The sequence below is a fragment of the Neofelis nebulosa genome, chromosome 12 (assembly GCF_028018385.1).
Source record: "Neofelis nebulosa isolate mNeoNeb1 chromosome 12, mNeoNeb1.pri, whole genome shotgun sequence".
Taxonomy (NCBI): Eukaryota; Metazoa; Chordata; class Mammalia; order Carnivora; family Felidae; genus Neofelis; species Neofelis nebulosa.
In genome coordinates, this window is record NC_080793.1 from 23,148,326 (window position 1) to 23,171,457 (window position 23,132).

At 36.3% G+C, this 23,132-nt stretch overlaps 1 protein-coding gene across 14 annotated transcripts in view; it reads left to right on the plus strand.

The window, feature by feature from the left end:
• Positions 1 to 23,132, plus strand: part of LPAR1 (lysophosphatidic acid receptor 1) — a 355,096-nt gene that overhangs the window by 129,316 nt on the left and 202,648 nt on the right. For 7 of the 14 annotated variants that reach the window (XM_058694573.1, XM_058694572.1, XM_058694583.1 and 4 more), the window contains one exon: positions 12,809 to 12,906. The exons of 2 other annotated variants lie outside the window; for them this stretch is intronic. The gene's annotated coding sequence lies outside the window, so the exon portion shown is untranslated. Of the gene's footprint in view, positions 1 to 11,649; positions 11,717 to 12,808; positions 12,907 to 23,132 lie in introns of all 14 variants that reach the window. 5 more of the 14 variants (XM_058694577.1, XM_058694571.1, XM_058694580.1 and 2 more) reach the window with 1 other exon arrangement.

Consider the following 23,132-nt stretch of genomic DNA (forward strand, 5'->3'; position numbering starts at 1 on the left):
AGCCATAAAATCCTCAGTATTTTTGAAAGCCTATTTTTAGAACTTAAAATATCTATGATTTAGAGTGCCTGGGTGGCTCAGTCAGTTAAGTGTCTGACTTAGGCTTAGGTCATGATCTTGCAGTTCATGAGTTCGAGCCCCACCTTGGGCCCTGTGCTGACAGCTCAGAGCCTGGAGCCTGCTTTGGATTCTGTGTCTCCCTCTCTCTGTGTCTCTGCCTCTCCCTCGCTCTGTCTGTCTGTCTCTCTCAAAAATAAACATTAAATTTTTTTTAAAAGAACTTAAATATCTATTATTAAATAGTAATAATTATAGTAATATTAATGACATATTTATTATTTTTTGCTATGTATTTTAAGTATTAAATAAAAATTGTTTTAAGGTAAGAACTATATTTTATTTTGTTAATAGACAGGAAAAGCAAGACTTAAAGGGACAGAACTAGAATTCAAATCCATATGTGACTCCAATACCTAGATTTCTACTCTTTGGACATAGTCCTTTATCACATTCACACCTGCAAGTCCTTTTTGGAAACATTATACTCTCTTGTTTAGCTCTCAGGATTCTGTAGCCTTTAGCTGTTTTTTTTTTTTTTTAAGTAACACTTTTAAGAATGGAAATATAGTCTTAAAATTAATCATTATCCTAGGAAAACAAATTTTGCTGGGTCAGTAGTATGAATTATTATAATGACAGTAATTGAGAATGTTTGTAAGATATTTCATATTTTACACACTATCTCACATATCCATATTTGCAACATATTGTGAAATAAAAAAGGAATTTATAAAACAGCATGTATCTCCGATCCTAATTTTGTTGTAAAATATGTATGTCTTCACAAATATCTGCAAATTTATGCATCGTCAAAATACAAGTGTATATTCTAAAACACACACTAGTGGGGCGCCTGGGTGGCGCAGTCGGTTAAGCGTCCGACTTCAGCCAGGTCACGATCTCGCGGTCCGTGAGTTCGAGCCCCGCGTCAGGCTCTGGGCTGATGGCTCGGAGCCTGGAGCCTGTTTCCGATTCTGTGTCTCCCTCTCTCTCTGCCCTTCCCCTGTTCATGCTCTGTCTCTCTCTGTCCCAAAAATAAATAAAAAACTTGAAAAAAAATTAAAAAAAAAAAAAAATAAAACACACACTAGTGAGTGAAGTTATGAGTAATTTTTAATTTTTTAAAAACTATAACATTATGTATTCTTTTTATACATCTTATTCTTTTTATAATTGTTGTGCTTGATTATTTTTTATATTTTAAAAGCAACCTAAAGAGAATTAAAGGCAAATACCAGACTTAATAATTTTTATGTATGATTAATATATTTGATATATAAAGAATCTATATAATTTTATCAGACACAGATAGGAAACCTATTGTAGAATGGTAAAACATTATGACACTCAATCCTTATAATAATCTAAGGTACATAGGACAGATTTTTTTAGACTAAGAAAGTACAACTTAGAGAAATTGGAGTGATTTTTTTTCAAACTCAAACAATTAATAATTTATGAAGCCAGCACTAGAATTAAAACTTTCTGAATATGAAAAGTCAGCTGTAAACTCTTAAATCAATTAATATTCCATTTTTAAGGACAAACATAGCCAAAGAAAGCAGCTGCAGTTCCTTGTAACTAGAAAAATAAGAAGAAAATGCCTTGGAGAAAATGAAGTCAGAACTTGGAAAATCAAGTGGTGATGGGAACCCCCCAGGTTGCTATCTGATGGTGGGTGTGCTCTTTCATAATGGAGCCAGTAGTGTGAGGACACCCTGAAAATCCAGGGGTGTGGTGCCCATGGAAAATAATTCCATCTGGCCTCTGGCTTCCCACACTGGAGGGCCAATCCTTGCTGGATGCAGTCCAAATTACTCTGAGAGGCACCAGCCACAACCGTGCTAGTGTGTCAGCTTCAGAGCCAGATTTTCTCCTGACTCACATAAACACGGCCCAAATGTGCAGCTCCAGAGCCAAGTCTCCATTCCCTACTCACAAATTTCTGTTGAAATTGTTAGTTATTTCAAATACAGTTGCTTAAAATGGCTTAGTCTGCTCTGCAGACTTTCATTACTCTCCTGTGTCTCCTAAGTGGCTCTCCTAAGAAGCAATCATCCCAGAGCATTCCTGTTCTAGAGAGAGTGGAACTCAGGTGGATCAGGTTAGTTCCTTGGGCTTCCTTCAGTTCTGATATATTGTTGGACAAGCAGTTGGACTGAGGTCCCATCTTCACCAATATCCAGAGAAGAACTTCCCAGTTATGAAATAGATCCAAATATACAAGCTGATATAGGTTTAGATACACTAGTGTGGGATCCACAATGTGACCCAGAGAAGTCTTAAATCCTTAGCCAGCATTGGAAGTGAGTATAAGGAGATGATGCTTCTTTATGAAATTTTGGAATCTGGGCTGAGAAGGGGAGCAAAAAATAGAACCTAGGAAATTTTGATGGAGGTTTTAAGATAGCCACACAGTTGGAGTGACCAAACTCCATGTTTTCATGGAAGTGAAAAACAGTGATGTTCAAGTAAATAGTATAGTATCAGTGTCTGGTAAGGGTGACAGAATAACGTAAGTGCACTGCACTCTTTGTTTTGGTCAGCTTTTTTGTCTTGTTTTTTTGGTTGTTCAGCACCTATTGCAGTATCTTTTGGAAATGATCTTTATTCCCATTAAATACAGTTTAGCGGGCCAGGAAGCCTAAGTGGAAGTTCTGTGCCTGAAGTTTGAACTAGAAGCAGAATGATGAAAGGCTATTAATTCTTGGAATTAATTTATTATGGCCTCAGCTCCTGGGGCAACAGTATGCTTGCTTCCTAAACTCTTTGGAGCAGTCTAGTGTCTGTATGTTCCTTGCTTGGTTTCCAAACCTTCCCTCCATCTGGTGAGCTTCCCTGTATCTTTCCAGTCAATTCCCTGTTTGTTTTTGTTTTGTGTTTTGTTTTTTGAGAGAGAGAGAGACAGAGGGAGGGCTAGAGAGAGAATCCAAGCAGGCTCTGGGCTCAGTGTGGAGCCCAACATGGGGCTCAATCCCATGACCCTGGGATCATGACCTGGGCTGAAACCAAGAGTCAGATATTCAGCCAACTGAGACACCCAGGCACCTTTCCTTATTTGTTTAAGTTAGTCAGTATATGGTGATCACAACCAAAGAAACTTAACTAATACTCGAATATTCCAGGTGAGGCAAAGTAATTCAGTTTGAGCCTTGTGATGGTCACAGTACTAGCAGTATCCTGAGTCATTATAGGCAGTTCTATTTTTGAGAGAAGAATGGAGCTATAATTCCAAAAAATTAAAATGATCAGGAGTGAAGGAGGTTACTGAAGGCAGACACAGCAAAGTAATAAATTTACTTCATAATTTATTTAGAGCTAGGATGGAGAATGCGAGTTGATTTCTTTTTCCCTACAGCATTTTGTTATGAAAAATTTTAAACATACAGCAAAGTTGAACAAATTTTACAGTGAACACCCCTATGTCTACTATCTACATTCTATTATGAGCATTTTACTCTACTTACTTTGTCACATGTCTATCCAACCATCCCTCTATTAGTCCATCTTATTTTTGATGATGTAATTCAAGGTAAGTTGCAGGCTTCAATATATGGATATCTGTGTATTGTATTCTGTATGTCATTAACACGATCGAATATTAGTTTATGTAAAACCTACATACAATGTAAGTTTTTTTAATGTAAAACTTACAGTGAAATGTACAAGTCTTAGTTATTAATTTCCCGAGTTTTAACAAGTGCACATATGGGTCTCTAATTATAGGGGTACTACAACATTACTGGAAATGTAATTATATGGAGAAAATTGTATTTAACACAGCTATTCTCGGGGAGAGTTCTATAGGTTGTTGAAGAGTGTTTTGCCTACATAGGCCCTTGGGGTGGGAAGAATTGGCTGCTAGAAAGCAAGCTCTAGTCACAGTCAGTGGGTCTGTGATTCCAGGGTAGTGTAGGCTGAGGTCCTCCTGACCAGCATTCAGTTGGTTTCTCCTTTAGGTAAAGGATGCTCATATACCTAAATAATATCCATTTGAAGGTATACAAACGATTAGCTACCTGTAGTGTGAAATTATCTGTACGAATCCTCAGATGTCTCTGGGCCTGAAGCGAAAGGAAAATGCATGCTGACTAAATGTATGACAATTCTTTTTATGTCACTTTAATTACTAATTAGGAGACACATATTAGGTCTTAGTTCTTGTGCCCTTGCTACAGAATACTTGACTGAGAAGACTGGCAAGAAGGAGGAACAGTGGGTAGAGTTTTAAATTCATGAACGGTAGGCTCTGGACACTGGAACGGGATGGGCTAGAGTCTGGTTAGGACAGAATAAACTCCCTTTCTTCTACTCTTTGTTTTTCCTACAGAAGAATCTGTAATTGTCTGTGGTTGTCATGAATTAGTAAAACTCCAGATTCTGATATAGTCTCTCTACTTTTCTACTACCATTTCTTGCCCTCGACAGAGGAGGTGATCTGACCACTTAGCATAATTCGATTTTAAGCTTGACCCCACAGGGGTCTTTCAAAGGGTTGCCTTCACCTGGAAATAAAAGAAGTATGTGGTTCAATGAGACATCACCTCATAGCAGTTAGGATGGTTGTTATGAAAAGGACAAGAGATAACAAATGTTGGCTAAGATGTGGAGAAAAGGAAATCCTTATATACTATGGGTAGGGATGGAAATTGGTTGCAGTCATTATGGAAAACAGTATAGAGGTTCCACAAAAAGTGAAAAATAGAACTTCCGTTCTACCATATGATCTACAATATGCTCCAGCAATCCCACTCCTGGGTATATATCTGAAGGAAACAAAATCACTATTTTGAAGAGATATCCCCACTCCCATATTCATTATAGCATTGTTCACAATAGCTAAGATATGGAAACAACTTAATGTCCTTTGGTTGATGGATAGATCAAGAAAATGTTGTGTATGTATGTAATGGAATATTATCAGCCTTAAAAAAACAAGGAAATCCTGCCACTGGTGACGACATGGATGAACCTGAAGGGTGTTCTGCTAAATGAAGTAAGTCAGATAAAGACAAATACTGCATCGTATCACTTGTATGTGGCATCTTAAAAAAAAGCCAGTTTCATAGAAACAAAGAATAGAATGGTTGGCTGGGGCTGTGGGTAGGCGAAAATGAGGAGATGCAGATCAAAGGGTACAAACTTTCGTCTGTAAGATGAAGTTCCGAGGATCTAATGTATAGCATGGTGACCATACTTAATAGTATGGTATGGCACACTTGAAATTTGCTGAGAGTAGATCTGAAGCATTTTTAACACATACGCACACACACATGCACACATGCACGAGAGTTAACTACGTGAGGTGATAGGTACACACTTAATTATCTTGGTCTTGGTAATCATTTCACAGTGTCAAATCACAAACAATATCAAATCATCAAGTTGTATACTTTAAATATATACTCTTTTTCTTCTGGGGATTTATTATTCATCTCTTCTATAAGAAGATCCTGTTTCTGGTGACCCTCTTTAAAAACTCAAGATGGTTGGATCGAGATGGTATGCAGACATAGGGGTTCTGACTCTTTGGGAGCACACACCGAAACTAGGGCTGAAAATGGGAATCTCTAGGTGCTTGGCTGCCACAGAGCCCTAATCACCTTGAGGTTTTCTGGCTATGGGTCCAAAAATTATGGAAGCAGCCAGTTGTCACAATGTATTTTCATATATAATTTTTCTTATAAAATTAACTTCACTGTTCCAAAAAAAAAATTTCATAACTTGTCATCTTAATTGCTGCTAGCATTTTGTTATGTGTTTCCTCTCAGCATGCTTTATAAATATGACTTAGGCTGGGGCACTTGGGTGGCTCAGTCAGTTAAATGTCAGACTCTCGGTTTTGGCTCAGGTCATGATCCCATGGTTTCATGAATTCGAGGCCTGGATGGGGCTCTGCGCTGACAGTGTGGAGCCTGCTTGGGATTCTCTCTCTCTCCCTCTCTCTGCCTCTTCCCCATTTGTGCTGTCTCTTTCTCAAAAAGGAATAAAAAAATTTAAAAAAAATATGACATCTGCCCATTATGTTTGTATATTTTATATTATTTTTACCTTTATTATTCAATCTTTTTTTTTTTAATTTTTTTTTCAATGTTTTTTAATTTATTTTTGGGACAGAGAGAGACAGAGCATGAACGGGGGAGGGGCAGAGAGAGAGGGAGACACAGAATCGGAAACAGGCTCCAGGCTCCGAGCATCAACCCAGAGCCTGACGCGGGGCTCGAACTCACGGACCGCGAGATCGTGACCTGGCTGAAGTCGGACGCTTAACCGACTGCGCCACCCAGGCGCCCCTATTATTCAATCTTAAGATGTTTCCCAGGGCGTATCTTTTAGAGTTAACTTAAAATTTAATTAGAAAATTATTTTCTGAGGATTCCAAAGTATTTCAGTGAGTTAACTGATGATGGGATATTTAATGATTTTCCAATTCCTAGTCATATTTAGGTTGTCTCCATATTTTACTGGTGTAAATAGCACTGACATGGGTGCTTTTTTGTACATAATATCACCATGCTTTTGCGTTTATGTACAAGTAGGAATGGAAGTTACTACTAAGGGCTATTACCATTTGCTGAGGAATGTGCATGTCCTATCCTCTGCACATGTAAGAACAGGTCACAAAGGGTAAAGAAAGAGAGAAAGCTAGCTCGTGAAGACAGTATAGATGTCTCCACTACCTGTGCAGGGTTGGCTAACTCTCCCGTCTACCAGCAATCTAAGCCAGGGAGCCTATTTTGTAGCGGATACACACTTCTGCCCTTTTGTAACTTAATATTTTAAATGTTGAAATACTTTTATTTACTTATTTTTTAAATGTTTATTTTTGAGAGAGAGAGAGAGAGAGGGCAGGGTGGGAGTGGGGGGGCAAGCAGGGGAGGGGCAGAGAGAAAGGGAGACACAGAATCCGAAGCAGGCTCCAGGTTCTGAGCTGCACAGAGCCTGACGTGGGGCTTGGATTCACAAACCCCGAGACCATGACCTGAGTGGAAGTGGGATACTTAACCGACTGAGCCACCCAGGTGCCCCTAAATATTTAAATCTTTTAATTGCTTAACATATTATTTGCCATTTTGCACTCATGCTGCTACTTATTTTACTTATGGAATTTTATATATGATTCCAAAACTTTTATACTGATAATGGCATAAATAACATACATTTCTCCTTATCATTATTATCAGCATCATCTCTACCAATGAATAAATATTTTTTGCTTTTCAGCCCAAAGTTTTAAGGCATTTTTTGTAAACCTGAAGTTTATTTTGTTTGTTAACCCCTTTTTGTGCCTTCCTTTACATTTTTTATTATTTTAAGATGTTTTCATTAAGTTGAATTTCTAGGTTAAATTATGCAAATATTCTGTGGCTCTTTATTCGTGGTACCAGATAAAGATGCCGCATTTGTTGTAGCTTCATCTACATTCAGTGTTTTTAAAAATCAAAACAAAACAAAATTGACATTATGTGTTTTGAAATAGAACTTTAGAACAGTAATCACAGTGCTGCGTAGCAGGAAGTTACAAAAGCATCTGGAAAAGGAGTTTCTGTCTCACTGACTGCCTATTAAGTGAATTTATTAGTATGTAACCCAGGGGTTGCTGACCTCTCCAGTTGTCAGAACTAGCACTTCCCTCTAATTCTGAATGAAAGGATCTGAGCTCTCATTATGTTTGGCCACAGAAAAGGTAGACTTTTCTCATTTTCCCCTCCCCAAGGTCTCTGGGACTCTCTATAGAATATCTGAGTGTTTCCCAGATCAGTCCTAGATTTCACTGCACGCTCGGGCCAGCGACCTCCCTCTGGCCTGCATCTCTGATCTTTGGATAATAACTTCTTATTATTTCTGAACTGGCTTCCGAAGGCCACTGCAGCTCACTCTGGAGGGCTGCAACCCAAATGGGGAGATAGGCCCATCGATTAGCACCCAGAAGTTAGCTGAGGCTGAAACATTTAAACAAAACTCTACTCACAATACCAGATACCTAAATAATACTAGATGCAGTATAGAGAAGAAAATGCTGGATATCAGATATGACTATTTCCAGGATTCATAAATTAAACCTATTCTCCATTTCCTGGACCCTCCAGGGCATCTATCTTGTTACCCTCACCCTATTACCCAGTTGTAGGAACTGGCTCACATCCCCCAAATGGAGTGTCTTTGACCTGGTGCCCTACAAGAGAGTCCAGACCTCTCAGTTCTTCTACAAAGAAGAAAATCCTTTCTCTCCACTCAGTTTTCGCCCAACATCCCGATTAAAAAATAAAATCTGTAGGTAAACACCTTTATCTATAATGAAGCCTCCAGAAGTTCGAAAGAGCACATGCTAAAAGACAGAGAGATTGATTTTTACAAACAGATTAAGCAAAAAACCCATCCATAAGGAAAATTTTAAAAATACTATACAAAATAGTATTGATTCAAAATTGAAATCTAATGACCAGGAATGAATATGAATAATATAATAAGTGATAAAATATAACGGTGTTGCTTAAAGTGTAAGTCATAGTCATTGTGATTTGGAGAAAAATCTACACAATACATCTAAAAATTACTAGAATTAATAGAATAGTTCAGTAAAGGGTCTGTAAGATGAATATGTACAGAATTAAATGGTTTTAATTATTTACCATAATAGATAATGAAGAAGTATAATGAGGAAATGAAAATCCTACAAAAAGGAAATATTTAATGATAACTCAAGAAATGTGGGCATCCAATGAACAAAGTTATCAAATATACTAAGTGATTGAAAATTGACTTAAAGGTAGAATCCTATTATTTATGCATCTATTCTTTAATTCCACAATTATTTTTGCATGTGTATATTCCAGGGATAACGTTTAGCACTGGGAAGGAATACATCAGTGGACAAGACAGATACATGCTCTGCCTTCATGGGGATTACTGCCTATTATGGGAGATACATATTTTTAAAAATGTGCAGACTTAATTAATTAATTAAATGACTGTGCTAATTACAGTATAGAAAGTAGGGGCTACCGACACATGTGTAAACCATGAAGTGGGAGACAGTGGCACATTTGAGGAACTCCGGGAAGGCCACGGTAACTGAGGGCAGACAGAGAGTAAACTAGAGTTGCAGAGGGAAGGGAGCCCCGGATCACGTGGGGCCTTGTTGACCATATTAAAGATTCTGACCTTTATTCCAAGAGCAGTTGGAAGCCATTGAAAGGTTTTATGAGGGTTTAAAAAAAAATATTAATGACAGGAAACAACCTATCCAACAGAAAGGAGAAGACTTTAAAAATTATACCTAGGGATGAAGTATTTTCCATGATGAAAAACGTTTAGTGGGAACTTTTAGTGACATAGAAAAATGAAGGTAACTAAACTAAAATTTAATAGTAAGTACGGTATCAACTACGTTAATAGATGTACATGAATAGAAAAGGTCAGCAATGGTAAAATCTATGACTGAGGGTTTTGGTGAATCTTATTTCTTTAATATTTTTCTGAGTTTTCCCCATTTTCTGTAACAAATGTGCATTAATTTTACCCCTTGAGAAAAAAACTTTATGATATTTTAATTTCTGATCCCTTTTGAGTTGGTCGCTTCTGGAATAATTTATTTTGGGGCCCAATAAAAATGAATTTTAGGGTAAACTTCATGCATTTACTTTTCTTTGTTTAACTTTATTTGGGTATGAATGAGACTAATGTGTGTGTATGTGATTCCTATATCTGGTAACATGATAACTTGTACCCATGTGTGCGGAAAAGAATTAAGAAAGCAGGCTAGAAACTGCTATCCTTGGAAATGCCAATTTGCAAGTTGGCACTTGACTGGCATCTGGAAACTTGGATTTCTGGAAAATGGCCACCATTCACAGAACTGTTAAGAGTGGCTCACTGTGCCTAGACAGTTTGTACAAGCAATGTGGTTTCTGCTGAATGCTTGCTTTCCTTTTGGGAATCTGGAATTTCAGCACATGCTAGGCAGAGGGGGCCTGTGTGACTGGCCCCCAGTAAAAACCCCGTGTGCTGAGTTTCTAATAAACTTCGTTGGTAGACAACATTTTACATGTGTTGTCACAGCACATTGCTGGGGAATTAAGTGCTTCTCCTGTGACTCCACTGGGAGAAAACTCTTCGAAGCTTTCATGATTCCTCTGGTCTTTTCTTTGATTTTGCTTTGATATTTTTGCTGTAATAAATCGTAGTCATGAGTATGGCCTTGTGCTGAGTGTTCTGAGTCCTCCCAGCAGATCATCAAACCTGGGGTCTTGGGGACCCCGACATAATAAGCCACCAACATCTTCATGTTGTTGAAACTCTTATGCCAGAATTGTGTTTTTAATTGACTATTAAAAGTCATTTAAATGTGGAAATTTAAGTGCAGAAGCATGCTGACCCCATATCAGTAAAACGTGATAGTATATTTATATTTGCATATGACACTTAGAAATAGTTAAACTCATGCTTATTTATGGCAAGTATATTATTGACTTGGTTTGGGTATTGATGACTCACAATAGCAGCACAGTTATATTTGGAAACAAACATTTCTAAATAACTTCCAAATATTATGCAAGTCATCTAAAACCAAATAGTTGATACTTTACCATATTTTCCTATTTACCTCAAAGTTAATAGAATTCAACACAGCATATAGTTTTAGCTTTGGACTTCATGAATGCATGTGTGTGTCTATGTGTAGTCTTGCTTTGTTTCACTGAACATTAAATTATGAATAATTTCATATAAGAAAATATCCCTTTAAACCAAAATCTCATGTGCCATAATGTTCTTTCTCATGCAAGTTCTACATAATCAACTAATCTCATCTTATTATACATTTACACAATTCCTCAATTTTTAGTATTTGAACAATACTAATTAACATTCCTGATCCAGATTTTTGAAGGATTATATTTTTAAAGAATTATGGGAATATATAACTGATAAAATGATATATAAAATTTAAATATATAAAACATAAAAGATTATATTCTAAAGATAATATAATTGAATATTTACATAATCTTGGAAGAAGATATTTAAAGCACGGTTTCTTTTTTTTCAAGTTGATTTATTTATTTTGAGAGGGCGGGGAGGAGCAGAGAGCGACAGGGAAAGAGAATCCCAAGCAGGTTCTGAGATGTCAATGCACAGCCTGATGCAAGGCTCCATCTCACAAACCGTGAGATCATGACCTGAGCCGAAATCAAGAGTCAGGTGACTAACCAACTGAGCCACCCAGGTGCCTCAAAGCATGGTTTCAAACAATGGCAGAAACCATAATGAAAAGATTGTTGGCTTTGTCTGCATAAGAATTTGAAACATATTTTCTATAAAGGAGAAAAATCATAAAAAGGTTAAAAGACAACAAAGGGGAACAGAGAAACAGAAAATGGAGAAAACTTTGCAACCCCTGTAACATTAAATATAACAGTGATAAATTACATGTTTATTAGAAAAAATAAACACAGCAACTTATATATGAGAATCAATGGGGAATTTGCAATGGCCCAAGAAAAATATGAAAAAATATTTATCTTCATTATTGAAGATAATAAAAATATAAGTTAAAAATATGCAAATATATTTATTCTATCTTATCAGACTAAATACAAGGAAGAATTAAAAGACCCAATGTGAACATGGGTGCAAAGAAGAACTCTTACCACAGGTGGGAATATAGATTAGCATAATATTTGGCATATACTAGTCCCCCCTCCAGATATTTGGTCATTAAATTAAAATGTATGAAAATAAACTTCTAGGATTGATTATTAGGAAAGGGTTTGTGAACACAAAGGCAACATTGTTCATAAGAAGGCAACAGGGGGGCGCCTGGGTGGCGCAGTCGGTTAAGCGTCCGACTTCAGCCAGGTCACGATCTCGCGGTCCGTGAGTTCGAGCCCCGCGTCAGGCTCTGGGCTGATGGCTCGGAGCCTGGAGCCTGTTTCCGATTCTGTGTCTCCCTCTCTCTCTGCCCCTCCCCCGTTCATGCTCTGTCTCTCTCTGTCCCAAAAATAAATAAAAAACGTTGAAAAAAAATTTAAAAAAATAAAAAATAAAAAATAAAAAAAGAAGGCAACAGGGGTTTTCTTGCACATTAACTCTATTCTTTTCTTTAACGTGGAGCCAAGTGGTGGGTGGAGTAAACTCAATAGACACTTCATCTTGCCTTCAGCAATGTGTATGATAGGACCTCTCCTATATATTTATAATCAATAAAGAGAAATATACAGACTTAGTTAAATCTAAAGGTAGTTCTGTGGATGTTAGTTTTAATTAAACCTCATTCTAAACCTATTGAATCAGAATCCCTACAGGTGAGCCCAGAGAATTTTTTTTTTTTTCAACGTTTTTTATTTATTTTTGGGACAGAGAGAGACATAGCATGAACGGGGGAGGGGCAGAGAGAGAGGGAGACACAGAATCGGAAACAGGCTCCAGGCTCCGAGCCATCAGCCCAGAGCCTGACGCGGGGCTCGAACTCACGGACCGCGAGATCGTGACCTGGCTGAAGTCGGACGCTTAACCGACTGCGCCACCCAGGCGCCCCGAGCCCAGAGAATTTTTAAGCTACCCAGGTGACTCTTAGGTAAACTAGGGTCTGAGCACCTTTGGGCTAGATGCCAGATACAGTGGGAATTAACTAACGCATAAGGAGATTTTCATATTATCTTCAGTCTGTGTCCCCCAAGATGCCCTGATATTCTTTTCATAAATGACTCAGATCATGGTCTAAGGATCGTTCCTTACAAATTTTTAGATATCACGGAGCTGGAGGAGTTAATGAATACCTTGAATGATTGCATCAAATACAAAGGATTGGGACAACTAGATCAAGATGAAATTTGATGGAATTAGGTAAGGTCATATACTTTATTCCAAATATCACTGCACATGGGACAAGATGATAAAGATAGTTTTTGGCTTAGCAGTACTGATTATGAATAAGATATGGGGCTTCAGGCACTCGTCTTTGACCCAATATCAGTAAACTTTGTTCATTAACTGCCCCAAAGGGGTAATATGGTTCTAGGATGCATTTATGTAAATGAAATAACCAGAATAACCAAGAAAATAAATGTTTATTGTGTGCCAATAAGTCCACATTGAATGTATTCAGGTTAGGTGCCAAATTCTAGGGAGGCTGTTCATAAATTAACCTATATTAAGAGAAAATCAACAAGGCTGAAAAAGTGACTTGAAATTATGCAGATGCAGATACATTGAAGAGGGATTTTTAGCCTAAAATAGAATAAACTAATAGTGGAGAAGGAGCTACATAGATTATTTATTTTTTAATTTTCTTTTTTTTTGCTAGATTTACTGTTTTATTATTATGAAATTAATATATTTGCATTATTTTAAAAATGAAAAATTGAAAAGTATCTCTCTGCATATGCCTTTAGACATTGTAGTATTTGGACACACACACAAATAACATCTAGGAGAGCTAATTCAATGTCAACCAACTTAAGTTTTGTAATATTTTGCAGATTTTTGAAGATGATTCTTTCATGTTTATTTTCTCAAAAAAAATTTACAATCATTTTGTCGAGTGAAAAAAAAGTCCTATTAAGATTTTTTTGGACCTACATGAATTTTATGGATTAGTTTAGGGAGTTTTCCTGTCCCAAATAAAACAGCCTTTATTTTACATCTTACTACAAAGTTCTCCAATTTTAAAATTGAGATATAATTCAAATACCATTAAATTTACCCCCAGCAAGTGTATAATTCAGTAGATTTTAATATATTCAGAGAGTTGTATAAACATCACCATTAATTCCAAAACATTTTCATTTTCCTAAAAGAAGCTCCCTGTCCATTTCACTGAGCATAATGTTTTCAAGGTTTGTCCATGTTGAGGCATATATTAGCACCTCATTTCTTTTTATGGCTGAATAATATTCCATTGTGTGTATAAACCACATTTTGTTTATCCATTCATCAGTTGATAGACTTGGGATGATTTACACTTTTTGGCCATTATGAATAATTCTACTATAAATGTTGCATGCAAGTTTTTGTGTGAACATATATTTTCAATTTTCTTGTCATATACCTAGGAGTGGAATTTCTGGATCATATGATTAGATTTTTGAAGAACTGTCAAACTATTTTCTAAAGTGGCTACGCTATTTTACAGTCCCACCAGCAATGTTCAAGGGTTCTAATTTTTCTATATCCTCACTTGTTATTGTGTATTTTTTTAAATTATAACCATCCTATTGTGTGTGAAGTGGTATCTCATTATGGTTTTTATTTGCATTTCCTGATGGCTAATGACATTGAGCATATTCCCATGTGCTTATTGGCATATTTATATGTTATCTTTGGAGAAATGTCTGTTCAAATCCTTTGTACATTTTTTTTCAGTTGGGTTATTTGTTGAATTGTGAGAGTGCTTATGTATCCTGGATACAAGTACCTTATTGAGTATATGGTATGCAAATGTTTTCTCCCTTTCTGTGGATTTTTTCACTTTCTTGCTAGTGTCTTTTGAAGCACATATGTTTTACATTTTTATAAAGTGTAATTTATGTGGGTTTTTTTTCTTTGTTTTTGGAGCTTTTAGTGTCATATCTAAGAATTCATTGCCTAATCCAAGTCATGAAGACTTGTGCTATTCTTTCTCCTAAGAGATTTATAGTTTTAGCTCTTACATTTAGGTCTGTGATCTGTTTTGAGTTAATTTTTAATGTGGTGTGAAGTAGTGGTCTAAATTCATTCTTTTGTATGTGAATGTACAGTTCTCTCAGCAATATTTGTTGAAAAGTCTATTCTTTCAGATTGAATTGTCTTGGCACTCAAAAAAAAAATCAATTGGCCATAAATGTATTTATAGCTTTATTTCTAGACTTTCAATTCTATTCTATTGATCTGTATGTCTATGCCAATGTAAGTGTCATACAATTTTGATTACTATGGCTTTGTAGTAAGTTTTAAAATTGGGAAGTGTGGGTCCTCCAACTTTGTAGTTGTTTTATAATGTTTTGACTATTCTGAATTCTTAGAATTTTCATATGATCATTTTGTTAATTTCTGCAAAAATAGAAGGCAACTGGGATTGTGTTAGGGAATTCATTGACTCTATAGATCAATTTGTAGAGAATTTCCCTTGTAACAATATTATGTCTTCCAATCCATGAACATGGAATGTCTTTCCTTTCATTTAGGTCTTTAACGTATTTTAATGATGTGCTGTAGTTTTCAGTGGTCAAATCTTGAACTTCTTTTTAGAAATGTATTCCCAAGTATTTAATTTATTTTTTGATAATATTGTAAATGGAGTTGTTTTCTGTAAAATAATTCCATTTATCTTTACTTTTTTTTTTGCTGTTGTCATCATATATTTTGCCTCTATATATGATATCAACCCCACAACACAATGCCATTATTTTTGCTTTTAGTTGTCAATTGTCTTTCACAGAAATTAAGGAGGAAAAGTGCTAGTCTTTATATTAGCTCGAGTATTTATCATTCACAGTGTTATTTATTCCTTTGTGTCAACACAGTTCTTTCTCTGATATGTCATTTCCTTCAGTCTAAAAAACTTCTTTACCTTAGCATTTCTTATAGTGCAGGCCTGGATACAAATTCTCATATTTATTCTATCTGAAAATATCTTTATTTCAGTTTTGTTTTTAGAGGATATATTCACTGGTTAAATAATTTTAGGTAGGCTTCTTTTGTTTGTTTAGCATTTTAAGATGACATTCCTTTGTGTTTTATCCTCCATAGTTTATGATAGAAAATCAGACATCATTTTTACCCTTGTTTTTCTGTATTTAATGCCCTTTTTTCTTCTATAGCTCCTATAAAGTTTTCTCTGTAGTAGTTTGACTGTAATATACCAGGTTTGATTTAAATTTTTTTTAGTTTATACTACTTGGAGTTTGCTGGGTTTCTTAGATCTGAAGGTTTATGGTTGTCACCAATTTTAGAAATTTTTAACCGTTATGCTTTCAAGTATTTTTGACCCTTGCTCTTCTTATTCTTAGAATGTGGTTTTTACTTAAGGTTATGGTCCTTGTTTCTAAGACATGACATTTATGGCATTCTTAACAAGGCCTCTCCACACTGGCTGGACTAGGAATCTCATATCTCTCAATTCTGTATGATCTCTCTTGCCTCCAGTCAACCCTCAATCCTGCATTATCTATGCTTTGCTGGACATTGTGGAGTCTCATCCTGTGAATATATAGCCTAGCCTTGTCCAGTAACCCACTGGGCACCCCATGCAGACTTCAGGACCCCTCCTCTGTGCAATTACTTCTCTTGAACCATGATGCAAATTCCAGCTGCCTTAGTAGCTCCAAACTCTGGTTCCTACCTCATTAGCTCAGTGAGACTGCTGTGCTCTGCTTGGACTTCACCTCTCTACTCAGTCATCTGGAAATTGTCTCCAGGCAGAAATCTAGGGAAAGTATGTCATTCATCTGCATTTTCCTTCTCTTAAGGATCATGATCCTACATTGCTTGTGGTTCGGTACCTGAAAGCAGTTGCCTTATATATTTCTTCTAATTTTAGATTTGTTTAGGGTGGTTACTCTGTCATGGCTGAAAATGGAATCTGCCTTTTCTTGTTAAATACTGTAGAGTACATAAAATATGGAGTCAGACCCATTTAGTTTAAATAAGGCTAGCAAATTTAGATGCCCACAGGAGTAATGCAATAACATTAAAAACAAGTAAGGTGGTCTAGATAGAACTCTTCTAGCTACTGACCTATATGTATTTCCTTTGAGAATATGAGAGCCAAACAAAACATTCAAATTATGTTTCCAGCCTATTACAGTTCATGAGCCACTGGTAGCAATCTCTGTTAAATTTTGGATCCTGGCTTTGCTATGTTAGTCTCTTTAAGCCTCTGTTTTCAATTTGTAAATTTAGAATAGTTATACTTAACTCACAGACTTTTGTAAGGTTTAAGTGAAATCAATACAAATAATACTTGGTACATAATATTCTTTTAATAAATGGAAGCTCATCCAGTAGCTAGTTTTATCTATAGGTTCCGGATTTACCATCAACTCAGTCAAGTGAGTTAAGTCTTCTGGCTACTGTGACTGATGATTACCTTTCTCAGAAAGACTGTTGAGACCTGATCCTCCATGCTTCTCATTCTGTTGTAGTCAGTTACAGCATAAGTTAAATTTCTATTGTACTTGCTGCTTCCTTACTTTCGAACTAACCACTTATTTCTTCACCTCCCAAACTATTTTGCTGTTCTTTCTAGAATGGCTGCTCCATAGCCAGCAACACCTATCTTCATATTTTCAATCTCTTGCCTGAGTACGCCTCTACTTCTTTGCCTTTAATGAAATCTGGGTCTTTCCTGAGAAGACCTGAAGCTCATATAAGTGGCTGTGGCTGTTTACTTTCACAAAGCTTATGCACCTTAGGACCAGAAGGTAGTGTTGGTATCTTTCCAGCTTACTATTGCCACCTCCATTTCTCCACCATCTTATAAAAACCCTCTCCACTAGGCTTTTTCCATTTAAGCTCATTACCCTCCACCCTACTGCTTGCTGTCATATACCAACTTTCCTGGTCATTTCCCCACCATCCATCCAAAATATTAGCACTTGGCTAATCTTCTCCATCTCAGTTCCTCCCATCTTTCCACATCATCTATGGATAATGATTGTATGGATGATCCGTTCTGTGCCATTAACTCTACATTTTTAAAAGTAATCTCTATATCCAACATGGGGCTCAAACTCATGACCCCAAGATCAAGAGTCAATGCTCTACTACTGAGCTGGCCAGACACCTGTCTCCTTTGTAACCTAACATTCATTTCCAAAGGATTTTTCAGTACATTCAATTCTTTTATCACAACTATGCTTTACCCACATCAACCATGTCAATTCTCAGTCAGTCCTAGACCACTTCAACAATTAGCTTTCTGCATTCCTTTTCCTGAGTTGCCAAGCCTTGTTGGAAAAAATAGCATAGTTCTGCAAATTTGTATTACTGTAAATTCATAGATGTTAAATTTAACATGGCACTTACTGCCATTCAGCAGTTCTTTGCTTGTTTTCTAGACGATTCCTTTTATAGGTAGCAGGTTGTATCCCAATTCTACAATTCACTAGGCTGTATGACCTTGGGAAAGTCTTTTAACCTCTCTGATTCTCCATTAATTAATTTCTAAAATGAGAACAGTGGTACCTACATCAAAAGATTGTTTTAAGGATTAAAAAATGTATGTTAAAGAAATTTATCCACTGGATGGCACATAGTACTCAGTTAATGCTTGCCCTTTTTTTAATGGCAAATCCCAAATTTTACTGCTCTCTTTATGTCCTTTCCCTTGCATCTGCTTTCTTCCCCATTGCTCTCTACTCTTAGCAATTGTCTTGCCTTTGTGGACAATAGAGGTCAATACTTGTGGGACTTCTGCTTTCCCTTCATCTCCAGATAGATCAGGAACTGTATTCATTTTTTTTACTCTAAATGACTAGCGCAGGCTTGGCACATGAAAATATACAATGTTTGTTCCATTGGATTTAAAATGTCCTTATTTTTATGTTCCTTCCATGAAATCAGGAAAAGATAAGGTGGCAGGAATCACAATGCAATAATAAATTTGGAAATTAGGCTAAATATTTGCTTGCGATGGTTGGTGAAAAAAAAAAACCCTCTGGTATTCAAAATTTGCCTGAAGGAGACTCAAGAATCAGAATCTGTCTAAACAAAAACACTCATTTAACTCTGATAATTAGTAACATAAACAGAAAACAGATGAATAAGCTGGATTTATTAGTAAACAACTATTTATGATCCAAATAATTTCCCTCCTATGATAGAGACTTCCCGGCTCAATATTGCAATATCTCTCAAATGTAAATAGTAAATCCAAATGGCTATCGACAATGATCAATGTGTTTTATGATAGGAGTATGGAGGGAGAATAAACATTCCCCTGCCAACTAAACACAACCAACCAAGCAAAACCGTTTTAACCTTTCTTGGGTCAGGATTGGAGTCTAATAATGTTTTTTCAACATACACTCAAACTGAATTTCTGTGGCCAATTCTGACATTAAATTAACTTACTTTTCCTGAAGTAATCTTGGATTTAGGAGAGAACATTAAGATAATGTTATTTTCTCGAGGATATTTATTTTAGTGCATAAGTGTTTTAAGCTAAGATCTTGGTATAGAAATCTGAGATGGGGAGTTGTGGCAGAGAAAGCTTGTGGATTCAAACCCCATTGAAAAGTCATTTTCTCAACAACTTTTTTCCTCAAGAATATCCATTTTATTTGTGTTCTCCCAGTGGGGAGTATGTAGACTTTCATAAGGGTTTGAGAAGGAAAAAGGTCTCTGGTAGTTTCTGAAATGCGAGTACACTGAGAAAGTAAAATCAAACTAGTTGTGAGTCAGACACACTGCCAGGTAGGAATTGAGATAATTCAAAGATTGTCTACCTTCCACATGAAATTTAATGTACAGTTGCAGGGATCTATTCCTAGAATTGCTTATATAGATATAATAGGTTTTCTCCTTTTGTAGTAGAAAAACTATAGCACACTTATCTCCCAATTTCTTTTCTTTGACTCCTCTCTGTTCAACCAATATATGTAGTGTTCTTTTTCTTTTCATTAATTTCTCATATTTTTTTCAAAAAGAATCACCTGAGATTGAGAAGGAAACATTGATACAAGTTCAAATTGATATGCTATATTAATGTGTAAAGATGTGTTAAATCTAACTATGCATTCATAATGATGATCTATTCGTTAGAATTCTAGGTAACAGAAACCAAACTCCAATTAAACTTAAGGAAAAAGTGACCCTTGAATAACAGGGAGGTTAAGTCTGGTGATCCTGCATGCAGTCGAAAATCTGTGTATAACTTTTGACTCCTTCAAAACTTAATAGTCTACAGTTGACTGGAAACCTCTTGATAACATAAAAGGCAGATCAACACATATTTTATATGTTGTATGTATCATGTACTGTAGTCTTACAATAAAGTATGCTAGAGAACAGAAAACATTATTAAGAAAATCATAAGGAAGAGAAAACACGTTTACAGTACTGTGCTGTATTTACTGAAAAAAAATTCCTGTATGAGTGGACCCGTGTAGTTCAAACCCATGTTGTTGAAGGATTCTAGGGAATCTTATGGTATTCAAGGGCAATATGATGCTGTACTTCAGGAATAAACTGCGAAGGAATTGCTTTCTATGTCTTCTTTCTCCATTTTTTCCCATGTTCTCACTGCACATCTGCATTATTCTTGACCCTACTTTTACTGGCCTATTCAGCTCTTCAGACTGCATAGATGGACTTGTAAAAGGAGGGTGGAATTCCCAGAAAAGGTGTTGGGTTGGGCTAACCAAACTGTAGTCGTTCACTATAAATCACTATGAAAATAACTTGTAGAAGTATCTTCATACAATGAGTGCTACACATTCTAGGTAGATCATTAGTTTAGTCCTTGTTATCTGAAAGCAGGGCCACATAAGCTTTTTGTTTATGCATTTCTGTGCTGATTATTCTGTCTCCTCACCCTTATACCCATTGTCTACCTTCTCTGTGTTGTTGTTTAACCTAGAAGAGTAACCTTTCCCCACTGTATCACCAAGACTATGTTGTCTCACTTCAAATTGGATTTAGCTGATGGAGGTCAGAAAGTGGTATGAGAGAGATATCAGAATATTTATTCCTTGATTCCAACTGCTTCAATGCTATATCTTTGACAATAGCTATAACTGTGCATGAGTACAGTTCGATACTGGTGACTCTCTTCTCACTGGGCCCCAGTAACACTAGTTCTCCCCTTGTCTCTCAGCCTAGGGGTGGCAATGGCTCCCTATTAATGCTAATTTCAGAGTACCTTGACATTTCTTAATACTTCCCATATATTTGTAAGTAGCACTTTCATTAAAGTCTCATTTGAGCTACTGGAGAGAATTCTGTTTATTGTCAGGACTCTGGTATGTGGCACAAAAAGTAGCCCTAGAATCAGACCCTCAGCATGGGAATTCTTGTGCAATGTTGCCCTCTCATTTAAGGAAAATAACCTGTCAGCTTGACTGTAAGTGGAGATTGAGAAAATGGTAAGAGGCTGTATGCAGTGGTATTACTAAAGTGGACTACTAAACTTACCATCAGTGGTATCTCTGATTGCAGCTGGTATTCCAAACATGATATTCCTGCTGGAGGAAATGAATATACTTTCTGGTGTTTAGTGAGTTATATGCATTCCAAATGGTAGGAATAAACTCTGTTCATACTGTATGTCTGGGACTTAGAACAGAATTGGTAATATGAGATATGTGGATGGACCTCACAGAATGGCCAAAGAGTTTGAAGATATTTGTATCTCATCAGATAGTAACCACTATAGAGGAAGATCTCAACAATCAGGTAGACAAGATGGCCCATCCTTTGGATATCAATCTCTCCCCACCCCGTCCTCAAATGGCTTGTTTGGTGGGTTTATGCACTAAGTGGCCATATTGGCAGAGGTGGAGGTTATGCATGGACTCAGAAATGTAGATTTCATTTTATCAAGGTTAATTTGGTGGTTACCCTGATGATAGTCTACCTTATCAATAAGTGAGACCAATGTTGAGGCCCTGATAAGGCACCATTTCCAATGTGACCTGCCATCACCATCATAGAGCATGCAGCAGTTTATTTTTAAAGAATACATACAGATTTCTGACAGAGATGTGCCTCACCCTGACAGCACTCCTCTGTGGATTTATAGACTGGACTGTCCATGGTCATGGTATTCCATACAATATTTCATCTGACTGGGAATGGTAAAAGAAGTATGTCAAAGATCTGTGCCTAAGAAATTCACTGGTGTTACCATGTACCTCATCCCTAGAAATAGTGAAGCACCTAGAGAAGGCAGTTGGGAGACAAAATTCTGCATGATTGGGATATTATTCTATAGGATGCAGCATATGCTTTAAATCAGCATGAATATTTGATCACACAACTCTTCAGGCTTTTAAAACATCTGGGCACTCTTTCTTTCAGAACTATAAGATTTAGCTTATTTGAGGCTACCCCTTCAGCTGATTTGAGGATCCTTCTGGAACTTGTATTCATATAGACTAAAAATCACTAAAGTACCTCAAGTGCCATATATTGGTCTCAATCAGTAGCAACAGTTTGTTAAAAGTTTTTAGTAGATTGACCAAAATCGTGCTAAAATATTTCAATACTGTTGTGCTTATGTTAGTATTTATTTCTTTTTGTGTTTTATTAAAATGTGTAAACACTGTCATGAATATTATTCATTTTAAATAGATCTTTTGTTAATATGAATTGCTTTTTTAGACCCAATTCATGTTTTTTTGCCTTTAATTCAAATTTATCTGATATTAATATTGTGATCATTGCTTTGTTTTTGCTAGCAATAACTTCATATCTTTGACCATGTCTTTATTATAGCCATTTTAATATTACTTTTGCTTTGAATTTGTTTCATAGAAATGGAATATGGCTGTACTTTGTTTTCTGACACATCTGAGAGGCTTTTTATTTCCTAGGGAAAGTGATTCAATTTCCATTTTATTATAGTTAATTTATTTTTTCTTATTTCTGGGATTTTCTATACTTTCCCATTAGTCTTTTTTTTTTTTTTTTTTCATTTTCTATCTTTTGCTCTATGGACTATGTTTTCTTTACTTTTACCTTTGCAATGCTTTGGAATATTACAAGTGATTGTCTTGAAATTCTTATACTGTTTTTCTCTGATTATCATAGAGTTGGGTATGAAACAGTGCGCCCCTCCCATTATTTTACTTCTTTTTCTCCCTTGTGTTAGCTGTTTGTACAAAAATCATATGGAGGTATTAATGCGAATTTTTCTGAAAACAATTTTTTGGATGTACATTTTCTGATTGTTTAATTTTTTTAATGTTCATTTATTTTTGAGAGAGAGAGAGCACACAATGGAGTGAGACACAGAATCTGAAGCAGGCTCCAGGCTCTGAGCTGTCAGCACAGAGCCAGATGCGGGACTCAAACTCATGAACCGTGAGATCATGACCTGAGCCAAAGTTTGACACTTAACCGACTGAGCCACCCAGGAGCCCTCATTTTCT